This window comes from Chiloscyllium punctatum, chromosome 7 (genome assembly GCF_047496795.1).
Source record: "Chiloscyllium punctatum isolate Juve2018m chromosome 7, sChiPun1.3, whole genome shotgun sequence".
Classification (NCBI taxonomy): Eukaryota; Metazoa; Chordata; class Chondrichthyes; order Orectolobiformes; family Hemiscylliidae; genus Chiloscyllium; species Chiloscyllium punctatum.
This window is the reverse complement of record NC_092745.1, coordinates 117,023,406-117,047,603: the sequence shown is the minus strand read 5'-3', so window position 1 is coordinate 117,047,603 and position 24,198 is coordinate 117,023,406. Positions and strand designations below refer to the sequence as shown.

General features: G+C 42.8%; 1 protein-coding gene across 7 annotated transcripts in view; it reads right to left on the bottom strand.

The window, feature by feature from the left end:
* The window catches only part of LOC140480081 (zinc finger protein 644-like), a 167,481-nt gene that overhangs the window by 112,097 nt on the left and 31,186 nt on the right, over positions 1 to 24,198 (bottom strand). The window contains exon 2 of one of the 7 annotated variants that reach the window (XM_072574706.1): positions 12,166 to 12,323. The exons of the other annotated variants lie outside the window; for them this stretch is intronic. The gene's annotated coding sequence lies outside the window, so the exon portion shown is untranslated. The remainder of the gene's footprint in view (positions 1 to 12,165; positions 12,324 to 24,198) is intronic. 7 annotated transcript variants of the gene reach the window in all.

Genomic DNA, 24,198 nt, shown 5'->3' with positions numbered 1-24,198 from the left:
ATGTCATACTACCAGGCACCAATCCAAGCCCTTAGTTAATCGTCTTGCCCACCAGTTCTGCTCTCTGTCTATTCTTCCCCTTATTAGTGCTAACTTCATGATTCTTACAGTCTCTAGTTTCCACCTTGCTGTCTACTGGTCTTCTCTTCTGGTTCCTAGCCACCTGCCACTTAGTTTAAAATCTACCCAAGAGCAGTAACAAAAACTCCCCCAAGGACATGAGTTCCAGTCTGGTTCAGGTGTAGACCGTCCAATTTGTAATAGTCCTACCTTCCTCAGAACCGGTCCCAATGTCCAACAAATCTGAACCCCCTCCCTCAAGCCATGTGTTCATCCTGCCTTTTTTTTCCCATTTCTACGCTGGCTAGCATGTGGCACTGGTAGTAATCCTGAGATCACTACCTTTGAGGTCCTCCTCTTCAACTTCTCACCTAGCTCCCTGAATTATGCTTTCAGGACCTCATCTTGTTTTTTTGACTTATATTGTTGGTGCCTATATGCACCAAGACAACTGGCTGTTCACCCTCCCCTTTTAGAATGCTCTGCAGCCAAATCGGTGACATCCCTGACCTGAGCACCTAGAGGCAACATATCATCCGGGTGTCCCGTTTTTAGCCACAGAACTGCCTATCTACTCCCCTTACAAGAGAATCCCCTATGTCTATGGCCCTAGGAGTCTTTTTCCCCACCCTTCTGAACAGCAGTGCCCATCAGTGCCATGATCTTGACTACTGCTACCCTCCCCCTGGTTCACCATCTTCCCCCAAGTGCCCAAAAGTGTATACCTATTTTGGAGGGAGATGACCACAGAGGACACTTGCATTGCCTTCCTACTCTTTTTCTGTCTTTTGGTCACCTGTTCATTGTCTCCCTCAGCAATTCTAACCTGCGAAGTGACCAGTTCACTAAACATGCTATCCACTACCTCCTCAGCATCGTGGATGCTCCAGAGAGTCCATCCACAGCTCCAGAGCCGTCATGTGGTCAAACAAAAGCTGCAGATGGACACTCCTTGCAAGTGTAAGAGTCAGGGTCGTAAGCCACATTTCTGAGCTCCCACATCAAGCAAGAGGCACATGCAATGGGTCAGAGGACCCCTGCCATTGTAAGCCTTAGTTATTTGATATAAAGCTAAAACCAAACAATGCACATAAATATAAGAAAGGAGAGGAAAAAAAACCTTAGTGGTGGTGGTGGGTGGAGGAGGGGGAAGAGATACTACATGTGTCGTATCTCAGGTTTAGCTGCTGCCAGAATATATACTAAGCCCTTACCTTCCAGGCACTCTCCTGGTCTCCACGTCACCTCTGCTCGGTCTCCCACTGCTCCCAGACAGGAGAAAGTGGCCAGATTTTATTTAATAAAATCTACCATATCCCAACCAAAAATCCTTTTTTGCAGACTCTCTCCTTTTGCATAACAAACTTAAAACTTAAATGTTCTGAACATCACGAAAATGCTCCCACTTTGAACAACTGCCTGCTTCATTGCCCTGAATTAGGCCCAGCACTACACTTTTCCTTGTAGTGCTATTTGCATATTGACATAAAAAGCTTTTGTGTATATTTCAAATAAATCTACCCCTCTAAATCTGATAATGTTATCCCTATTAATACTGGAGTAGTTGAAATTCCCTAATAGTAACTGCTATTGCTTTTACACACATTGGTGAATTGACTTATCTGCTCAACTGCCTGCTGACTGCTTGGGGGCAATGACATACCCCTAACAGCATTATTGCACCCTTTTTTTATTCAAGTTCTCTCCACAAAACCTAATTTCTTGCAGTAACTAGCTCCCTAAATAACAATACAACACAACCTCCACTTCTTCATCACTCCATCCCCCCCCAACCCTGTCCTGCCTGAAGATGCTGTATCTCGGAATGTTAAATTGTCAGTCTTGTCCAACTTTCAACCATGTCTCTGATGTCAATGACACCATAGTTCCAAGTGTCAATGTCCTTAGCTCACCTCAAATGCCAAAATACAATTTGCCTTCCTTATTATGTCCTGTACCTGCATTCTAGTGTTCTGCAATTTATGCACAAGGACACTAAACTCTGGAACAACCAGCTTCAAGTTGCTCTCCATTGAGATTTTTAAAAAAAACTTCCTTTATTCCTCTGACCAAAATGAATAATCTCTTCTTGAACACAGAACATGGAATAGTACAGCAAAGGTACAGGCTTTTCAACCCACCATGTCAACCCTGATGCTATTCTAAACTAATCCCATCTACCTGCACATGGCCTATATTCCTTTATTCCCTGCTGTTCACATATCTGACCACATCAAACTTTTGCCATATTTTGGCCCATTCACCTAACCCATCCACATCTATTTTTAAAATTTCTTCATTGCAACTTAATTTTCCCACCTAATTTAGGTGTCATCTGCAAATTTGGTTTGCTGTGCCTGCATCCAAGTCATTAATATATATTGTAAACAGTTGGGGCCAGAGGGTCGAACCCAGTGACACCTCACTAGTTACATCATGCTAACCAGAAAAAGACCCATTTATCCTGACTCTCTGCTTTCAATTGGTTAGCCAACCCTCCATTCAAGCTAATAAATTACCTCTAACCTGAAGTGTACAAGGTTATGAGCAGGTAGGAAAAGTTAGGTTTAGGGTTGCTTGACAAAGGCTCAACTAGTAGGACTTTGACCAGATAGGAACTTGCAGTAAACAATGAGGTGCTGGAGGCAAGGGTAGTGGTTTAACGATTGTAATGGTCACCCAATCAATACAGATGTTGCCTGATTTGGATGCTGCTCCCTGTAAGTGGCTATTGAATTCCTTGAGAATCTACTGTTCTCCCCCTTCTCTGTGCACATGGAAGATCATTCTCTCACCAGGGCCCAGAAGAAAGTTGAAGGAGGTAAAGCCAGACTGTGTCTGAGTGTTTGCTTCGACTGATATGAGCATAGGGAAATGGGACGACAACCCAATGTGATCTTACTTTGTATATTAAGCTTCTGTGTGGTAGCACTGACTAAATGCCTTCTAGAAATCCAAATATACCACATGCACAGGATAACTTTTATTCACCTTACTTGTTAAGTCTTTGAAGAACTCTAACAAATTAGTCAAGTATGATTTATCCTTCAAAAAAAATGCATACTGTCTCTGATGGATCATGTTTCTACTTCATTAATGTTGTATTATTTCCTTAATAATGGATTCTAACCATTTCCCCAATTAAGTGTTAAACTTCTTTAACTGGTCTACAGTTTCCTACTTTCTGCCTCCTTCCCTTTTTAAAGTATGCAACCTTTCCCACATCCAAGGAATCTTAGAATTTTGCAATCAACAGATCCAACATGTCGGCAGCCACTTCCTTTCAGACCAGAGGGTTTAGGCCATTATGCCCTCGAGACTTGTCTGCCCTCAAACCCAATAATTTGCTCAGTATTTCCTTCCCAGAGTTTATTGTTTTAAGTTCCTCCTTTTGTCCAACTATTGCATTATTTATTACTCGGGGGGGGGGGGGGGGGGGGGGGGGGGGGTTCCCCTCTACTGCAAAAACTGAAGCAAAATATTGTTTTAGTCACTCCACCATTTCTATTTCCCCATTAACTCCCTAGTCTTGTCCTCCAAGGGACCATTCACTTGAAATACTTTCTTCCTTTGTACGTACTGCTAAAAACGTCCACTGACATTGGTAGCCAATACACGCCAGTCTCTAAAAGCCTTCATGGCACATCTCCAATCCACACGAAGAACACTTCAGCACTGGCAATTATAAGTGCAATGCTACAGCAAGGAGACACTATACACTGAGCGTCACACCCAGCTCAGGGACTGGACCAGGACGCATTTCCAGACACTCAGCCTAGCTGGATACAGCATCACTACCTTGCATTGCCTTTTTGAGCTTTAACACCCTCAGTCATAAGTTCACAATACTTTTGATTTGTCTTGTTGTTTAGCATAAACACAAAGGCAGGAACCTTGACATGGTGGTCAGCAGGCCTTAGTCAAGTCATAGGAGAAAGCCTCCAATCAAAGGGCTGTGGCGCAGTAAGTTGAATCCGAAAACCTGTTCTAGATGAAAATGAGAGACACACTCATTGATGTACTGAGGTGTCCCAAGTGAGAAGACAGCACAAAGGGCATGTCGGATTGAAAGTGCTGGTGCCTGGGATGAATGAGAGCAATTAAGAGAATATGGTGTAGGAAATAGTAAAGAATGGATAACAACATGGGTCTTGATGGGAGGTGGCTATTGTAGCAAAGAGTGTGTGTGTCAAGTTGGTGAGCTGATGGTGGCACTCATACTGGCAAAGTGAAGAGGACATTGACCTTCTTCCTACAGTGCTGGGCACTGCTCCAGATGACAGATTGCTTTAATTCAGGTGGCAACTCCGATCAGAATGGCATAGTTTAATGTCCTGACCTCCACTGCTGGTCAAGGGGGTGGGCAAAGAGGAAGTCCTTCTTCAGTATCACTCTGTGCAGTAGGATCGGTTGACAAAATGAGGCACCAGTTTTCCCAGTCGGTTATTTCCAGGGCATATGTCAGGAACCGTGCAGGACAGCTCCAGGCTTAGTGCTTAATACAGTGCATAACAGGCCTTTAAAGATGGTACAGATGCAAGGGACGCCAGTGAATTCTGGGCTTATTGCCAAGTGGTGAGATGTTTTGGAAACAGCACATGGCAAGATGGGACAGGGTAGGCGTTTAATGCAATGACTTTAAGATACGTTGTCTCATGGCAGGAATTCCTCCAAAAACTGTAAGTTGGACGTAGCCAAAAAACCTAAGATTTAGCCCAGAAGTTAGGGACAAGGAAGGGCTACTGAAGTTCTCCTATCCTAACACAGGATAATATTTGTAAAATCTCCATTTAAGTGTACCAACCTACTTGGTGGCTTCTTCCACGCCTGAACCTTAACTGAATAAAGAATTACTGCAAAATTGGTTTATAATTTCGTTTTCTCCAACTTCTTTTTTTTCGCTTTAAAAACACAGAGGCATGGAGAAACGAACCAGGGGTCTTACAGCATCTGTTTTTGTTTCTCCCTTTCACAATGTATGGACTCCGAAATGATACTTCCTCAAAGGATTCTTCCAAAGAGTCAATGACTGTTGCTTTCTCTACTGAGCGTACCAGACCTGCTGAGTTTCTTCAGCATTGTTTTTATTATTTCCGATTTACAGCATTCACTATATTTTGCTTTTATGTATTTTCTGCTTCTCTGGCTTACTTTGAGGCTATGTTCTTGACTGTATGTAGTTATCTTCATATTCTAATACAGTACCAATCACATCCCAGTGGCATTGTCAGACACTTTGGGAAGTGAAGACTGCAGATGGAGATCAGAATCGAAAGTGTGGTGCTGGAAAAGCACAGTAGGTCAGGCAGCATCCAAGGATCAGGAGAATTGACGTTTGGGTCACAAGCCCTTCATCAGGAATGAAGGAATGTTCGAAATGTCGATTCACCTGCAACCCGAATGCTGCCTGACTTGTGTTTTTCCAGACACTTTGGGTCCTGGATTATGGTTTTCAATGCCACAAAATGGTCTTTTTGCATTTTAAATATGTCTATTGCTTACCCAGAGCTTGTAAAGGATTGAAAATATTATATTACAGACACTTGCAAAGATACATGAATAAAATGTGTATCACTATTTACCTCACCTTTATTAAAGCTTCATACCTCAAAATGATCTCTCAGTTGAGTAAATCTCTTTTTCCTGTTCTATATTTCCACTAATGGATCTGCAGTTTTTTGCTGAAACACTGGTGAACAGACGTCTTTTACAAACTCAGGTTTCAAGTCACTAGGATCTTCAAGAGGTGGTCTTTGCCACAACCATACAAACACAGAATAAGTTTCTACTGACTGCTTTATTTATTTTTGTTATGGTTTGTTTAGAAGAGTAGAAATACAAAATAAGAGTAGGCCACTTGGGCATTCAAGTCTCATCTAACACTGAACATGTTCATGGTTGACCCTCTGTGACACACTCACACTGTCACCCCATTCACCTCAACATCTTTATCCTTTTATGAATATATTTAAGAAATAAAGAGATTTATGATTTGGTTTCCACAGCCATCTGTGATAGAATGGTGAGCATGTGGAATTCCCTATGAGAAGAAGATTTTTCTCATCTCATTCGAAATGGCCTACCACATAACCTGACACTATGATCCATGTTCTGGACTCCCTGGTCTGGGGAAAACATCATTCTGTATCCAAGATGTTCAGCCCTGATATTTTTTCTGTTTCACCAAGACCCTCTCTCTTTCTTCTGCAACTCAAATCGAATAAAGGTTCAGTTGGCCCAATCTTTCAAATGAGAAATCTACAAGCTCAGCAATCAGTCCAGTAAACCGAATTTCTTTATTGCTGGCTGTCAGGACTCCTTTATTTAATTAACTGAATTTAAATCACATTGGAATTTGAATTGATGTCTCTGAATCTTTAATTCAGGCCTATAATCCAGTGATAGTAACACATCCACTCAGCTATTGTAACTTACTGTAAAGCAGGTAGTGCAACCTTACATAACTTTCTAGCCTGGTTTGACAGAAAATTGATGCAGAGTGCCACAGACCTCAATCTGCCATCCTAAAGGGTAACAGAACAACCAACATATTTACTAACTCTGCACAAGTGACAGAAAGCAGCAGGATCAGCCAACCATTGCAGCAAACGTGACCAACAGTTACAGGCCATGACATGAAAGAGATCAAAAAGGGACAGAACCACACAAATCTCACCTCACCATCATAAAAGAAAACCATCATAGAAAAGTTGCTCTTTATTTGAGCAACTTATACAACTCTGTTTTCTCATGTCTGGAAAAATCAGCAAATTCAAAAACTTCAATTTATATGGCACTTTTAATGAGAGTGCGCCAAATGTACAAATATATAACTAAACAAAACTGGAGTGTCAAAGGAAATAGTAAGTGACAGAAATAATTGGTCAAATAGGCAGATTTCAACACATATCTTAAGAACTAAGTGAAGATATCCAGGGACAATCCAAAGTCCAGGAGTCTAAATGATCAAAGGTACAGACTCTGATGATGGAGGCAAAGAACTGTTCACATGTACATGAGCTTAGGAGTGAAGGCAAACAAAGTTTTATTTAGTGGTTAGACTGACAAAGGCTGCACGTATGCATCATGGAGTTTTGAATCAACCGAAATATATATAGAATTGGTGATCAGGAGAGGACTGAAATAGTTAAGTCTTTACGTGGTAAAGTGGTAGATAAGGGTTTATGCAACAGAATGACTGAGACAAGGATACAGATGACCAATGTCACAAGAGTAGAGTAGATAATTTATGTGAATAAGCTAATTTGGGATAAGAAACACATCCAATTTATTCAGACTCAAAAACATTAAATTAACGATGGTTTATCTCCACAGTATCGCACAAACATGTTGACATTTGCCCCTCAAATCCATTTGGAATAAGTAAACAACATGCAAGCAAATAGATTTGCTTTATATTTTCCTCACACGAGCATCAACACTAATGGTGCCAGGGATAAGAAGCTTCAGTTATAAGGACAGATTGAAAAGGTCGGGACTGTTCTCCTTGGCGAAGACTAAACAGAGATCTGATCAAGGATTACAAAACCAAGAAGGGATTGGATACAGTAGAGAGAGGGAGAAACTGTCCCGGCCATAAAAGGATCAAGCAAAAGAGAGCACAGGTTTAATGTGATTTGCAAAAGGAACAAATATGACGCAAAAAGTAAATACTTTCACACAGTGAACCATCTGGTATGAAGTGCACTGCCTGGAAGTGTAGTGGAGGCAGGTTCAACTGAGGCATTCAAGAGGGTATTGAATATGTTGGTTGTGGTGTTACCCTTTAAGATGCCAGATGAGGTCTGTGGCATTCTGCATCAATTTTCTGTCACACCAGGCTAGAAAGTAAATGAAAGAAATAATGTGCATGAGTATGGGAAAAGGAGGAAACTGACAGCAAGTAATGAGGTTCACTTGATAACCCAGTGCAAAAAAGAGGAGCTGAATAATCTTTTGCACCAGAACAACTGTGATTGACTTTTTTCCTTCTGTTCAAGTCGCCTCTATAACTAAGACACCATTTCGAAAATAAAGTCATGGCGTCTTGGAAAGGTAATCATTGAACTTACCCATAAAATGTATTGCCATTTTTAACAAATACCTGTAAGTTTAAACCACCCGTATGTACTTTTCTGACTGAGATCTGAAGACAGTTCCGTCCCCAAGGTGCCAGTTGAATGCAATGTTCAAAATTTCAGCTGCTGCAGACATTTTAATATATGAGAGAGGTAGCCATCATGGAAATTGCAATTCTCAGTTTTCCTGTAGAACCCTCAAAGTGCACCATGAAAACCAATTTCTGACAAACAAACAGTTAAAGGAGGATTCATGAAGGCTTCTGAGGGGTTCTTGGTCTAGCAATTGCATTTCATTATACCAGCTGCGAGTGAGACTCAGTAGTCAGAGAGTCTGGCAGATGGCATGATTCTTGCCTGGCTTGCAATGTTGAGTTCCAGACAGACAGGGATCAGTTCGTCCAGAAGCCCACTGCATGCCTGAACCACCTCAAGTGCATGCGATGTGTCGGGGCCAAGTGCCTTGTACGTCAGGCTCTGGATGGCTCAGATTGTGAGCCAAAAACGGATTGATGCTCTCATGGCAAAATAGATCAGCGTTCTCCAGCTCATTCCCAATCCTGATAATGGCCTGAATCCAGAGATCTCTCCACCCTTAGCCACCACAAACCATGCTCGAGTAGCCGCCTATTCGTGAGCAGAATTGGACTGCCATGCCAGCCAATCAAGGCCCAGACTGTTATCAGTTCCAAACAGAAGACAGGAAACTCCTGGAAGACATCCTGAGGCCAGGACAACTCTACGGACAGAAACTGTGTTGTAGCAGAGGCCGTGCACCCAACAGCAGAAATGTGTGATCAGGGTGCACCATCTTGGAGGAAACTCAATATAAAAAGGTATCACTGCAAGGTCTGATTGCCCTCCTCATACAGGAAACTCAGAAGTACAGCAGCAATCCAATTTTTGTCCCAGAAAGTCAATGAGCTTTTTCTGGATGGTGGTGACAAAGCCAGGGGGAGGGAGCAAAGTGACCAGCCAGTACCACTTCATGGCAGTCACCAGCTAGTTTATGACCAGCACTCGCACTAAGACAACACTCAGCAGTCCTATTGTGTTTAAGGTGAGTGTCATTTCAATTAATTTGCTAGCCAGGATTCCTCAGTGATGCAAAGATGGACTCCCAACTACAGGTGGCAAGAGGTACTCCACATGAAGCACCAGGGCTCCTCTGGCAGGGGACATATCTGCCACAGACCAACCAGAGTTCCCAAACACTTGCTCCTGCAGATCCTCACAGAGCAGACCTTCTCGCATCCATGCATATTCTGCAGGTCAGACAGGTCTGTGAACATGAAGAACATATCACTTGTATATGCCAAAAGGACCACCTCCAAACCGGACCAAACCTGACAACTACTTATGCTCAATAAAGGTACAGAAACAGCTCCATGCAGAGAATAAAGTTGACTGGAAACAGTGCAGGCCTGGCGCACTCCTCTCCCAAAATACAAGGGCCACTGTCAGAGACCCACTGACCTTCCCTGGACATTCTGCAGCAGCAGTCAAATCCAGGCAACAAGGTGCACCCCGAACCTGAAAAGCTCGCAGCATCCCAAGCAGACACTCCGATTCACTCCGCTGCCTGGCCTGAGATGGTGTAGGAGTGGTCTGAGTGGATCATGAAGTCCAGCACAGCAGAGACAAGGTGAAAGCGTCCGGACGAGGATCTTGTAGTCTGTGCTGGAGGGGGGAGACTGAATATTAATTTGACAAACAGAGATCACCCTTCTTTGGCAAAAGAGAGATGACCATCTTGCATCAAGGGGCATCTCCAGAGACTACACATTCCTCCAGGATCTGCATATAGTCACCCCCCACCCCTCAAGGATCTCCCGGAATGTCCCGAGGAACTCCACTGTCAGCCCATCCAGCCCCGGGGACTAGTCCTTAGAGGGCACCAATCAGCTCCTCCAAACTCAGAGGGGTGCCTAGCCTCTTTGCACTTTCAAGACTGACCCGTGGCATGCCCTCCCAAAGAACTATGAGCTTCCTAGCTGTATGGATCTGGAGAGAAAAGAGAATTGTACATTAGTCCCTCTCATAGGCCTTAATGCCCTCCTGATCTGAGACAAGGGATGTCATTGGCAAGCAGCACAAGGAGCTGCTGGCAGACCCACTGCCTTTTCCCAGTGAGTAGAATTGTCATCCCATTCCCTCCCCGCTTCAGTCAAAGCAAAACACTCAGACACTGTAGTTTTACCTCCCTCAACTTTATTATGGATCCTGGAGTGAGAGAGAACGATCGGCCACGTGCACAGAGACATGAGTTCACGATCTTCTCTCAAAGTACAGTTTCTCAAATGAACTATATAATCATTTTACAGGGAGGAGCATCCAAATAACGCAACTACATATTGACTGTGAGATCATTACAATCAGCGAGCATCAACAGTAAAAAGATTAAGCCATCTGCTGTTACACAATGAATAACTGGCTTCACATAAGGAATACTTTTCACCTTGTTAAACTGACCTCCCATACTAGATGCTTCCAATATTGTTAAACAGCTCTACATAATGACTGCTTTTCCACCTTGTTAACCCATTATCCTTGCCTCCAGCACCTCATTGTTAACTAAGTTCTTATCTGATCTGAGTCATGCTCAGCTGAACCTAGTTTCACAAAAAACTCAGAACTTAACTCTTTCCCGACCTGCTTAAACCCCATACACATCCACACAAGGGAGCGCCGTACTCAAGATCTGAGGAACTGGACCTGCGATCTCAAGTACACGCCCAACGAGATGCAGATCGTGGAGTACATACATCCCCACGGGAACAGGTCCACATCCAGCTGATTGAGATGCAACTCCAGCTCCAGTACCTCCTTTTCCAACTCCTTTATGCTGGATTCCCACCTCTTCGGCGATACCCATGCATACTGCTGACAAAAGATGTGAACATGAGACGTGCCCATATTCCACTTTAGCCTTAAGGTTGGGATGCCTCCCTGCTTCCTTCTCTAGCTGGTCCAGAAGTAATTAAACACATCCATGAACCACTCGTCCTCCAGCAGCAGGTTGTTAGAAGTATCAGTACATCAACCTCACACAGGTTGTGATCAGAAAATGGCAGCTTGCCACATGGAGGCCTTCAGAACACTGGTGGTGTACACCCTGGAAATGTAGAGGTGGTCAATTCTGGACACTTTGACCCCAGGCCTCACAAAAGTGAAAGCGATGGAGTTTTCATCAGGTGCCTATCAAATCAAAGGTCTCAACTTCCCCACTGATGCTGAGTTCTTCCGAATACTGTCATGATTCCTTCTACTCAAAAAGGTGTAATTGAAACTCCCCCCTGAAAAGAACAAATTCACCCTCACCAATGGAGACAAGAGTAGACATTTCTTTGAAGCAGCATGGCTGCTCAGGTCCTATCTCATCACGCATATATGTTCACAAAGTGAAGCACCGGATCTCCAAAAAGAACTGAGTTGGAGCAGACAGCCTAGCATGTGCTTCTTAACCTTCAAAGTTGCCAGGTGGAGAAAAATAGGAGCTAACAAGATTGCCACGTCTCCAGACTTGGTGCCAGGTGACTCATTAAGTCCCTTCCCTGCCACTCCAGGACCCACATGGCTTTGTCTCCTGAAACTATATAAGTTTCTAGCAGGATGCTCACAGTGTACTCCCATTCTGAGGAGTAAGAGGGTATAAAATCTGCGCTGGGCCTTCCTGCATGCCATTGCGGGTAGCTAAAGATGATATCATGTCTGCAGCATGTGCCACCATCACTGAGAATGTGTATAGGGTATAAGCAAACAGGGAAAAGTTCGAAGTTTTGTGAAACAAGTGGTTCAGCTGAGCATGACTCCGATCAGATAGGAACTTAGTTAACAATGGGGTGCTGGAGGCAACAGTAATGGGTTAACAAGGTGGAAAAGCAATTATGTACAACAATATTATAAGCATTCAGTATGCAAGGGCAGCTAACAGGGGGAAAAGTACCCATTGCATGAATCCAGTTAACAAGGTTAAAAACATTCACTCTAACAGTAAAAAGTCTTGGTCGCTGCTACTGATACTCACCTGATTGTAACAATCACCCAATTAATATGTATGTTGTCTTATCTGGAGGCTCTTCCCTGTAAAATGACTATTAATTCATTGAGAAACTGCTTTTTGAGAGAAGACCATGAACTCATGTCTCTGTGCACATGGGCGATCGTTCTCTCTCCCTCCAGGGCCTGGAATAAAGATGAAGGAGGTAAAACTATTGTCTGAGCATTTTGCTTCAACGGAGGGTGGGGAAACGTGACAACATCACCAGTTAAAACAACTGAAAACAATTACTATGCAAAGAAGGGATTGTTTTCCCCCTCCACTCCCCAAGGACACTGCAAAGGAAGCCTTGGCACCACTGCCTTTTGCTCTTATCCACTCCCGGAGCCACTAACAGCTGCCAGCAGACATGACTAGTAGAGGCAGAGAATTCCATCATTCCATAGCCAACCAGACTCTGCTGTGTCCAGGGTTGCTAAGACGCATGGTGTGTTGGCTTTTATTAGCAGTGGGATTGAGTTTAAGAGCTGCGAGATTGTGCTGCAGCTCTATAAAGCCCTGGTTAGACCACATTTGGAAGACTGTGTTCATGTCTGGTCGCCTCATTATATAAAGGATGTGGAAGCTTTAGAGAGGGTGCAGAGGAGATTTACAGGACGCTGCCTGGACTGGAGGGCAGGTCTGATGAAGAGAGGCTGAGGGAGCTAAGGTTTTTCTCATTGAAGCAAAGGAGGGGGAAAGAGGCAATTTGATAGAGGGGTACAAGATGAGGAGATATAGATTAATTGAACAGTCAGAGACCTTTTCCCTGGGGCAGAAATGGCTATCACAAAAAGGGGCATAATTTTAAAGGCGGTTGGACAAAGGTTTAAAGAAGGTGTCAGAACTCTGTCGGTCCTTTACACAGAGTGGTTGGTGCATGGAATGCACTGCCAGCAGTGGTAGATGATCAGATACATTAGGAACATTTAAGGGACTCTTGGGGAGGCACATCGATGATAGTAAAATGAACATGTATAGGTTATTTTGATCTGAGTGTAGGATAAAAGTCAGCACAACACAAGGGCCAAAAGGCTTATACTGTCCTACGTTCTACGCGATTCCACCCCTTGGCTGGGCAGCAGGAAGATCCTTTGCTGTATCTCCAGGTTTTGATAATAGTAGACTCAACTAAAACTTTGACAAAAGGCAAGCTCCCTGAATGGCAGCGGTTTGGAACCTTGCTCTCCTCCCAGCACTGGGCCACTGTCTGTCTCTAGGAAAATATCCCCACTAAGGGCAGAGTCATCCGATATAAGTCTGGAAGGGGGTGAGGCTTGCTCCTTCATCAGCATCATCCAGTGAGCTCTCTGGGTAACTATCCCCACTGTAGTCCCAGGTCAGCTCAGGGCCTCTAGATCTCATGGTATAGGGGAGACCTAAGTAGCCATGCTCATCTCAGCCTCCAAAGGTGCTAGGTCCAGTTTTTTTGGGGGCGGGGCGGGGGGGGGCCAGGCTCATGTTCCCTGCCCCAATCGAGGGGGAGGGGCTTTCGGGGGCCATTACCACCTCATTCCGAGGGGATGCATTGCTAGTACTAGATTCTCCCAGTTGTTCAGGCCCTGATGAGTGGCATCTTTTTCAGGAGGGTGGCAAGCAAGGGACATGTCAATTTCTCTACCACCCCTCCACCTCTCTCCCTTTTTTCTTGTCCTCCATGGGTCTTGACGCTGCAAGGAACCAGGGAAACTGGGGGCACTGCTGTTCATGCCCGCACTCATCACTGGCTGGTCCCAGGCTGGGCTTCAAATGCTGTGCTTCTTCAACAGGTCCAATGTTGCTAGTCCCTGGAAGGGATACCACTCTGATCTGGGGATCGATGGGCTCTGGTTACCCAGGGAATCCAGCACAGTGGATGCAAATACCTGAGCGTATAAATGACCGAATCCCACCCCACATTTTGCTTCACTTACTGGAGGGTGGTGATGCCAGATGTATCAAGGATTTTACATTGACTATCAAAAAAGTCAATAGAGTATCAAAAGCAAATTCTTAATCTATTTCAGGATTGAAGGACTGCACTGAAAGAAATGGACATGCACAATTGATCACCAAAACTGACTTGTTAGAAGATATTATAATAAAGTTCCACTGACTGGTAAAGCAAAAGAAAACATCAACTTTTGTAATACCCAATGGACTTTAATCTAAGTCAGTCATGTAGTGTGGAATAAAAAAAATTCACCAGAACTTTCTAACATTTAAAACAAAGTAACTGAAAGAGTAAATAACAGTGCTGTCTGCATTGATGACTGGGATATGTTCAGGCAAATTTGGGACGAAAATGTACAATACTTCACTATACATTTTGATCAATAACAAAAAGACAATTTAGTTATAAATCTGGTTGAAAAAAGTAATTGTTCTAAAGCAAAAAAGAACTTAATCTTGTCCAACACACAGTGGCATAAGTGGCACCCACAGAATTGAAAATAAGGGCTAGTTTGGATTTTCCCATGTCTCAATTAGGCCATGAAATATTGCACTAAATTGGCAAGAGTGGAAAGATTTTATCTAACTCTGCTGAACTTCAGCACTGTACTAGTCCCTTTCACAAATCTGTTGTAAAAAAGCCAGAAATGTAAATGGACAAAAAGGTGTCAGAATGCCTTTGACAACTTGAAAGTTGTGCTGACAATTGTACCAGGGCTTTTAGCAGCACTGAATTATGAGAAGGCATTCAAACTGGCTGTTGACACCAACATAGTCAGTGTGGGTGCCACTTTGCTACGAGGCAATGAATTGGGGATCAAATGACTTGTCAGTTATTCTTATTAACAATAATGATTATAATAATAAACAAAATCTTAAAAGATAAGCAAATACTTGCGAGCAGAAATATTCAAAAGGTGGAGAAAGAAATACCAAGTCTGGTATTGGTCCTGCATCACTTGGCAATTTACAAATCTAGCTATTGTTTTCATAGAGACCACAGCTTTTGTTTGGAACAATTTCAAGAAAGAACTTGTTATTGAAGTTTAGTACTACAGCTAGTCATTTAAAAGAATTATTCATTAGCTGGCAAAAACCGTACGAATCACAGCCACCTTACCAAGAGTACTCTTGAAGGAAACAGAATTCCACAACCCGAATGGACTTAAGTAAATTATGGGTCTTAAAAAAAACTTGAGTGTTGAGTGTAATGAAAACAAGTTGCTGTGAACGGAACACAGCAGTATTAAGAACAAATTTTAAGGATCATTTTCATTCCCCTCATGAGAACGACGTGGAACAATGTGTAATTCATATATTCAGGGTAGGCAAATGGCCTCGTGTATTATCGGTAGGGATTATTAATCCAGAAACTCAGCTAATATTCTGGGGACCTAGGTTCAAATCCTGCCAAGGCAGATGGCTGCATTTGAATTAATTTTTTTTTTAAATCTGAAATTAAGATTCTACTGATCACCAGAAAATCATTGTAGACTGTCAGAAAAACCAGTCTGGTTCTCTAATGTCCTTCGGGGAAGGAAATCTGCTATCCTCATCTGGTCTGGCCTTTGTATGACTCCAGATCCATAGAAATGTGGTTGACTCTCAATTGCCCTCTGAAATGGCCTATCACTACAAAGTTTCGAAGAAATGAAACCAGACAGATCACCTGGCATCGACCAAGACACCAAAAAAGACAACTGCAGAAACAGCCCTGATGACCCAGCAAGGTCCTTCTCACTAACATGAGAGTGCCAAGAACTAAAATTGGGAAAGCTGTCTCACAAAGTCAAGGAGAAGTGTGACATACTCATGGAATCATACCTTAATGTCCCAGACAGCACCATCACCACCCCTATACATGTCCTGTCTCACCAGGAGCACAGGCCGAGCAGAGTGGGGACACACTGTAGGACAGTCGGGAGGGAGTTGCTGTGGAAGTCCTCAACAGGGGGCCTGGACCCCATGAAGTCTCACGGTTTCAGGTTAAACAGAGGCAAGGAAACCTCCTGATGATAACCATGTGACATCTTCCCTCAGCTGATAAATGTTGCTCAACATGAAGTACCAATTTAGAGGAAGCACTGACAGTGACAAGGGCACAAAACGTACTCTGGGTGGGGGAATTCAATGTCCACCACCAAGAGTGGCTTGGCAGCAGTACCACAGACGGCCCTAAAGGACATTGCCATTAAACTGGGTCTGCAGCAGATGGTGAGGGAACCAAGAGGGAAAAACATACTTTACTTCATCCTTCCCAATCTGTCAACTGCATCTGTCTATGACAGAATTGATAAGAGTGACCACCACCCACGATCATTTTGGAAACAAAGTCCTGTCTTCACATTGGGAATAACATCCATCATGTTGTTTGGCGGTGTCACCGTGCTAATGGGACAGACTTTGAACAGATGTAGCAGCTTAAGACTGGACATCCATGAAGCACTGTGAGCCATCAAACAGCAGCAGAATGGAACTCCAGCACAAATCAGTAACCCCATAGCCAAGAACATCCCCCACTCAACCACTACAGTCAAAACAGGGGATCAATGGAGTGTGCAGGAGACCATGTTAGAAGCAGCACCAGGCATATCTGAAGATCATGTGACAACCTGGCGGAATCAAACAGGACTACTAGCATACAAGCAGCAAGTGATAGACAAAGCTTAGCAATCCCACAATGAATGGATCAGATCTCAACTCTGCAGTTGTGCCACGTCCAGTCGCAAATGTTGGCGGACAATTCAATAACCCACTGGAGGAGAAGGCTTCACAAATATCCCCAACCTTAAATGATAGAAGAGCCCAGAACATCAATGCAAAAGACAAGGCTGAAGCATTTGCAGAAATCTTCAGAAGTACCATGTGAATGATCCATCCTGGCCTCCTCCAGTGGTCCACAGAATTACAGATACGTGTTTTCAGACAATTCGATTCACTCCACGTGATATCAGGAAACAGTTGGTGATACTGGATACTACAAAGGCTACAGGCCTTGACTACATTTTAGCACCAGTACTGAAAACTGGAGGTCCAGAACTTGCCATGCCCCTAGCCAAGCTGTTCTAGTACAGTTACAACACAGTAATGCGGAACATTGCTCAAGTCTGCCCTGTGCATAAAAGCAGGACAATCCGACCCAGCCAGTTACCACCCCATCAGTCTGCTCTCTGGAAAATGATGGGAGGTGTCAATGTTATCAAGCAGAACCTGCTCAGCAATGCCCAGTTTGGGTTCTGCCAGGGCCAGTCAGCTGCAGTCCTTCTTACAGCCCTGGTCCAAACATGGACAAAATTAGTTAATTCCAGAGTTGGGGCAAGTGGCAGCCCTTGACATCAAGGCTGCTTTTGACTGTGGCATCAAGGAGCCCAAGCAAAACTGGAATCAATGCTCAGTGGGCAAACTCTCCAGTGTTTGGAGTCATACCTGACACATAGGGAGATGGCTGTGGTTGTTGGAGGTCAGTCATCTCAGCTCCAGGACATCACTGTTCCTCAGAGTAGTGTCCTCGGCCCAACCATCTTCAGCTGCTTCAATGATCTTCCCTCCACCATAAAAGGTGGTGAGTAGGGATGTTTGTCAACAATTGCACAATGATCAACACCTTTTGTGAGTCCTCAGATACTGAAGCTATCCATGTTCAAATGCAACAAGATCCAGACAATATATCCAGCCTTGGGCAGATGAGTGGTAAGTAACCACACAATTGCTAATCTATGACCATCACCAATAAGAGACACAATATAACTGAGCATCTGAAACCTGAATATAGGCTGAAGTAACTAGCTGTTGTCAGGAACAACCACTTAATACATATTCTTGCAAAGTTATGTGGAAATAAAATGGCTTCTTAATGCAAATATGACGACAAAATGGCTTCGAGGCTGCAAATTGACAATTCTGCTTAAAGCTGCAATAAAATGGCTTTTAACTCTGCTAAAGCTGCATAACTGACTAACCACAGTCAGCTTCTACAGAGATTAGCAGACAATGCTTCACTTACAGCATAGAAATAACTAGACAAGAAATTACTGGCCATCCTAAATGACTTTTTAGTGCAGGTGCAAAGATTAAGTTCGAGGGGTAAGAATACCTTGAATGTTGGAAAACAAAGTTGGTTCCCAGGAAACATCATTGGGTTGAGTTGCTGTCAATAAAACCATTCCATCAATTAATTGGTAATTATGTATGATTCTGGCCTATACCTGTCTAAGAAAAGTATCAAAATGTCTTTGTTTTAAGCCGTGTGCGCAGCTTCTCTGAGGAACATGCAAGTGTTTAACTTCTGTTTCTGGATGATCTGTGCCCAGCCGTATAAAATGAAGTGTAGAATCTGGAAGGACCAGACGGATTGAGTGTTTATTGACCAATCGTGGAACCAAGAGACTCCTGCAGAGATCGAGATCTTCATAACCACCATCCCTTGCATTCAAAAGGAGTTATCACCACCAAATCACTCCCAACTACCAACATCCTGGGGGCTATCTCTGGCCAGAATCTCAACTGGACTCACCACAAACACAGTGGCCACAAGGACAGGTAAGAAGCTCAGAATACTGTGGCAAATAACTTATCTCCTGATTCCTCAAAGCCTGTCTATTTACAAGGCTCAAGTCAGCAGTGTGATGGAATGCTCCCCACCTGCCTGGATGAGTGCAGTCCTAATAACACTCAAGAAGCTTGACACTATCCAGGACAAAGCTGCCCACTTGATTGGCATTGTATCCATGAAGCATCCACTCCGTCTACCACTGATGCTCAGTAGCAGCAGTGTATACTATCTACAAGATGCACTGCAGAAATTCAAAGATCCTCAGACAGCATCTTCCAAACCCATAACCACTTCCACTTAGAAGGTCAAGAGCAGCAGATATATGGGAACACTATCACCTTCACGGTCCCCTCCAAGCCATTCACCATCCTGACTTGGAAATATAATCGCCATTCCTTCACTGTCGCGGGGTCAAAATCCTAGAATTCTCAGCTGAAGGATTCAATTTGGAACATTTCCAAACCAGGGGAATTTAGTTAGATATCTGAAAGTTTAGACTAAAGAACATTTTGCTTCTCAGATTTGTGGAAAGATCAGACTTGGAAAGGGCTCTTCAAATGACTTCACAGTCTATAGTAAAGAAGCTATCAGGACTTAGTTGAATAAAAACATTAAAGTTGAGGTATTGGTATAATTTCTTTAACTTAAGTCAACTTAAAGTATTAGGAAACAGGTTAAAACTTTGCTGTGTGATGTTTAAAAAAAACATACCGTCATCTTCAGGTATTTAGGGTGCTTAGGTTTTTCTTTCTTGAGCATAAAAAAAAACTTTTATTCTGATGTTAAAGAAAATCTACATTTCATTGGAAATATATTTCAGTCACTAATCATGACATTAACTAAAATAAAAACGCAAGATTTATCAGGCCAAGTTTCATTTTGGGGTCTGACTTATCTCGTAGATCATAACAAGGGAAGCAAGTTTAGTACCAATTCAAAGAGTAGCATCTGGTTTCAGAACAAACTAACATTAAGAGTCCAGGCAACAAATGAAATAGCCACCACTTGCAGACAAAAACTAGGATGTTCAAGATTCCAGGATTAAGTGTGTGCAGTTGAGGGGGGATTTGGGACAGGAACAGATTAGAGGTCAGGAGGAAACAGGGCCATAGAAGGATTTGAGAAAAATGATAAAAATTTTAAAATGGAGATGCTGTCTAACAGAGCCAGTTAGGTGTTCTCTACCACTTTAATGAACAAAAGGATAAGTACAGGCTGCTCTTCTATAACACAATGGTTGTGTTCTTGCGCAACACTGAATTATAGAAAAATTGTGCTTTAGAAACAGCACTTAAAGTGTTGGCAATGTTATCATGTTAAAGCCAATGCACATTTTAAAAGTCGCACTTTAGAAGAAAAGAAAGAGTCCCCAATTCACCAAAAGAGTTACAGCGAATTCACTTTAATAAAAAGCAAATCATAACAAAACCACCTGTAGTTGTAACTGTAAATTGATTCAGAAACTGATGGATCTTTTTAAATAACTAAATTAGGTATTGTCAAGGGTAAAAGATGCATGTGCTTGGAGTAAATATCAGCCATGATCTGGTTGAATGGTGGCCAGGATCAAGGGACTGAATAGCTTTTCTTCATCCCATGTTGCTACAATAAATACAATTGCAAAGTAATAGTCCATCCCACTTGTTGACAGCTACTGTAGGTTTGCACCAACATGTCCAGAAATCTCTCAGGAGGAAGAAAGAAAAATTAATGACTTGTACTTTGGCCAGATTTTGCCACAAATACACAAGTAAGATTAACAATGATTAGTATTAGTCATACATAAATTGGACATCAATTCACAGCAATCATACATACACGTTGTGAGGGTTTGTGGTGTAGTGGTATCCTCAGTCAGAGGTGTGGGTTGAAAACCCACCTGCCTGAACACACTGACATAAAATGACCATCACCAAAAGCCTTAATCGTCATCAACTGTGCTGTGAAATCTTTAATAAAAAGGGATTTGGTGGCAAAGTGTTAAAGTCACCAGATTAGGAATCCAGAACTCCAAGCTAATGTTCTAAGGACAATCCCAACGTACAGATGGTGAAATTTGTCGTGCTCATGGTACAATGGTAGTGTCCCTACCTCTGGATTCAAATTCCACCTGTCCCGGAGTATTTAATAACAACTGAACATGTTGAAATACAAAATATCTACATACAACTGTTACACTCAAAAATGTGACACACTGCTGCCCTAAAGCACTATTTTGCTGCCTTCTTTGCCTGTCTAAATTGTCTCAAGTTCCTGTAGATATTGTCATTGAGACAGATGAAACTTCACACACAAACATTAGACTGGAATGGTGACTTCAGTGCGATTCAATAGAATGGTAAGTTTTAATTACTATCATCTGCCATTAAGAAAAATAAACTTCAATAAGTCTCATGTTCCTCAAAACAAAATGGTGATCCAATCATTTTGCTGTAAAAAAATTATTCAACTAGATTTATCTCACTCATATCAAATAAAACAAATTTAATGAGGGGAATTCTGCTACTTGGGGCCATAAGACGGTCACAACTAAATTCAGCTGTGAAATCAGGAAAAAAAATGTCTTCACCAAGAAAATGGTGAGAATGTGACAACTAAAAATTAGGCAAACAATAGGCATATAGCTATTATGAAGTTGAAAAAAAGCAGACAGTTAACTTGATAAAATGTGAGGAACTGGCTCGGAAGAAGCTCCTGCAGCATCCACTACTAACACTAATCTATTGGGCTGAATGTCCTACTCGTTTCACTGTGGTAAAATCTAAAAGGGACAGAGCCCGACTTATTCAGCTTTTAATTACTTTTGGGGATTTTCTTGGTTGAATTTTACAAAATATTTTACTTTCTGACTTGCCATTTGAATTCACCATTGACATGTTCTTTTATTCCAGAGGATCTTACACACTTTATGTAACTGCAACACACCAACTTCTGTGAACAGGTAACCAAATTTATTAAGCACAGTGCAAGCTTGGTGATCCCCTTTGATCCTCTTCACAGGCATGCGAAGTCTGGTCAAAGAGAGGCACTGAACAAAGAGAAAACATCCCCTTTATACAGATCAGTTGCATTGCTTACAGATATTCTGGCCACTCCCCCAGTCACATGCCACCTCAAAACAGCCCCAGTTACTCAGTCACATGTTACCCAGGTACAATGGTAGGATAAGATCATCCTCAGATAATGCAAATGCTAATGCCCTAATCTTGGTGAATTGTTATGCAGACGATTTCCTGACTGTGAATCCTGAAGATAATGCAGGTACGACATACCTCTGGCCAGAAAGCATTTCTGAATGGAAGAGATTGAATTGAGAGTTTAACTTGACAATAGCAGGGGAGTAATGTTTAAATGAAGTGTAAATTACAATGGATAGTCATCCACATTCTTTCATGGCTTTCATACCCACCTGAAGACAGTGCAGTTTAACCCTAATATTAAATTACCATCCAGAGATAGTCCCATTTAATCTTTTAACATTACAGACTAACACTGGTTGAGTGTACTGCTCATGGGTAAATCCGTAAATGCAACCACCTCTAAATTGGGGACACCAAACACTGACGCAGTGACCACCTTACAGGACACCTCAACTCAGTCAAAAAGCACGTCTCTGAACTTCCAGATGTTTGTAATTTCAATTCACTACCTCATCATAAGACCTCAAGAAAGGGAACCAGAATTAGGCCATTCAACCCATGGAGTCCGCTTTGCAATTCAAATCACAACTGATATGTTTCTCTACGCCATTCTCCTGCCTTCTCCTATCATTGCTCCCCTTGCTAAACAAAAAATTAATTCCACTCAACAATCCATGTGCCTCTCCAAGAGTCACTTAAATGGTTCTAATGTCTGACTCTACTGCCACTGCTGGCAGTACATTCCATGCATGTACCACTCGAGTAAAGAACCTACCTCTGACACTTCCCTTAAACCTTCATCCAATCACCTTAAAATTAAGCCCTTTGTGATAGCCATTTCTGCCATGAAAAAAAGTCTGACTATTCACTCCATCTATACCTCTCAACGTTTGCACCCCTCAAGTTGTCTCTCCCCCTTCTTTGCTCCAGTGAGTAAAGCCTTAACTCCCTCGGCCTTTCTTCATCAGACCTGCCCTCCAGTCCAGGCAGCATCCTGGTAAATCTCCTTTGCATCCTTTCTCGAGCTTCCACATCCTTTCCATAATGAGGCGACCAGAACTGAACACAATATTTCAAGTGTGTTCTAACGAGGGTTTTATAGAGTTGCCGCATAAGCTCGCAGCCCTTAAACCCAATCCCCCTGCTAAAGGAAAGCCAACATACCATATGCCTTCTTGACCATCCTATCAACTTGGGAGACAACTTTGAGGCATCAATGGTCATGGACCCCAAGATCCCTCTGTTCCTCCACACCACCAAGAATCCTGCCTTTAACCTGTACTCTGCATTCAAATTCGACCTTCCAAAATGAATTACTTCACACTTTTCCAGATTGATTACCATCTGCCACTTCTCAGCCTGTCAATGTCTGGTTGCAACCTACAACAGCCCTCCATACTATCCATCACTCCACCAACCTGCATGTTATCAGTAAACTTCCTTCCACACTTCCAGACTTCCACTTCCTCATCCAAGTCACTTATAAAAATCACTAAGATTAGTGGTCCCAGAACGGATCTCTGCAGAACACCACTGGAAACCGAGCTCCAGGCTGAATACTTTCTATCTAGTACCATCCTCTATGGGCCTGCCAACTCTGTATCCAGACAGCCAAATTTCTCTAGCCTATGCCTCCTTACTATCCGAATGATCCTACCATGTGTAACCTTATCAAAAACCTTGCTAAAACCCACATCTGCGGCTCTACCTTCAATGTGTTTTGTCACATCCTCAAAGAATTCAATAAAAGTTTGAGAGGCATGGCCTGCACCTCACTAAGCCATGTTGACCAAGGTGCAGGATATTTTCCCTTCATTTCCTGTAGTAACCTTGGGTATATCCCAGCCAGCCCAGGGAACTTATCTATCCTTATGTTTTTCAAACTTTCCAGCACATCCTCCCTAACATCAACCTCTTCGAGCACGTCAGCCTGTTTCATGCTTTCCTCACAAACAAAGTCCTTCTCAGTGAATACTGAAGCAAAATATTCATTAAGACTCCAGGCACATGTTTCCTTCACTATCCCTGATCAACCCAATCTCACTCCTCACAAAATGTAGTACCCCTTAGATTTTACTCAATCCCACCGCTAAAGATTTTTCATGCCTCCTTCTAGCTCTCTGAAGCCCATTCTTCAATTCCTTTTTGGCTAGCTTGGAACCCTCTTGAGCCCTGTCTGATTCTTGCCCCCTCAACCTTAAGCTTCGTTCTTCCTCTTGACTAGATGTTCTTCATCCCTTGTCACCCAAGATTCCTTCATCCTACCAACCCTTCCTTGCCTCAGTGGGACAAACCTATCCAGCGCCCCCTAAACAATCACATTTCTGTCTGGGAAATGCATGAGGAACATATGTTCCCAATTTAGGTGTCCCAGTTCCTGCCTAATAGCATTGTCAT